We start from the raw sequence: 1526 nt of genomic DNA, 5'->3' as shown, positions 1-1526 counted from the left end.
TTTTTTAATCTTCTAGTCGAGTTCTGGTTATCAAGCCATTGAGGCTAGGTCAAATGGGTACTATCTGCAAGTTTGGGTGTTTTTTTGCATCTCCCCTCACTTCATATCAGCTGTATGCTTCACTCTCAGCTCGAGCCCTCTGTGGCTATGTCCTTGTCCATGGGCTCAGGTGTCTCCAGATCTCACCACACTTTGGACCAACCAGGCCTTCCTCTTCTCTCTCTTATCTCCAGGTCAACTGGAGTCAATGGACCATAGTTGAACTCAGCCCATTTCTTAATTGCTGCCTTTCCCTCTAGATCAATGTGGTCGCCAGCAAGCTTACATGTCTACTCATGTGTTCCCTTTGAGTTTTAGTCTTAGAGGGAGGTTTCTCCTGAAGGAACTTGATTGCTTGCTGTGATAGCTTCCTGGAGAACAGCTTGCTTATTCTTGTAGTAGCCAGTCATGCTGATATTTTTCTTTTGGAGTTTTCCTGATGCTCTTTCTTTGACGATGTATCTAGCTCTAGCTGTTCCAGGCTGGTCTGCTTATCCTTTCTAGTGGGAATGTCCCACCTCATAAGGTTTGGATGGGACTCAGGATTCCACCTAAGGTCCTATACTCTGCAAAGGCTTTGCAAGAGGCCTATCTCACTGGGCAAATTCTAGAACCCCTTTTAGGTATTCTAATCAGTTATAGGCTGAAGGTGGGCTTACAAGTTTTCTGTAATCATGTTTCCCAACATTCCTTTCTATCCCACTCAAGTGTCTATTTTATAATAGTAGCCAAGGAAAACCAATATACATAAGACAGTCAAGCATCTTAGTATTATTTCCCCTTTTCAAACTACGCCTAGTTTCCTGTATCACAGAGTCCTGTTCCAAGGTTGAACATGCATCACTATTTACCTCTGCCCCATGTAGTCAATGCAAACCTGTATCAGTGTTCCCCTATCTACCTTGTTCTTCCAACTCCTCCCACTTCTTGTATTGCCCTCCCCAACACCTGAACTATGGTGTGTCTGCCCTTACCCTGTGCTCTACCGTTGCCTCCCCTGACCTCCCCCTAAACTCCTTATCCCAGCCCCACCATTGTGCTTACCTTATATTCCAACTTTTCCCTCCATTTAAGACAGTCTATTTTATCCTGTAATCTATCTGACCTTCTCACCACCTCTATCTCTGTTCCCTTGTGTTTACCTTCTTTCGCATTGTAATTGTTTTGGTCATAGACTGACCTCCCAGATTCTCTGAATTTGTTCTTATAGTTTTATTCTGTTCTCTACTCTTCCATTCGTCAATTTATTTCTGTGTGATGCTGCCATGTACGTCAATCTCTGGTTGTCTGTTTTGTTGGTTCTGAGTCCACAAAATCCCTTTAGGATGTTTTTCATCACAGTGTTGGCTTTGGCAAAATTGCTTATCCTGGAATATTTTGATTACACCATCTATTTGATTGATAGATTTTCTGGGTATTCTTGGTTGGCAGATTTTTTCTCTTTCAGGGTTTTATATATGTCTCCCCATTTCCTTCTTGCCTGCATC

Source organism: Chrysochloris asiatica, unplaced genomic scaffold (genome assembly GCF_000296735.1).
Source record: "Chrysochloris asiatica unplaced genomic scaffold, ChrAsi1.0 scaffold00058, whole genome shotgun sequence".
In the NCBI taxonomy this organism is placed as follows: Eukaryota; Metazoa; Chordata; class Mammalia; order Afrosoricida; family Chrysochloridae; genus Chrysochloris; species Chrysochloris asiatica.
Note: the sequence above shows the minus strand (reverse complement) of the source record.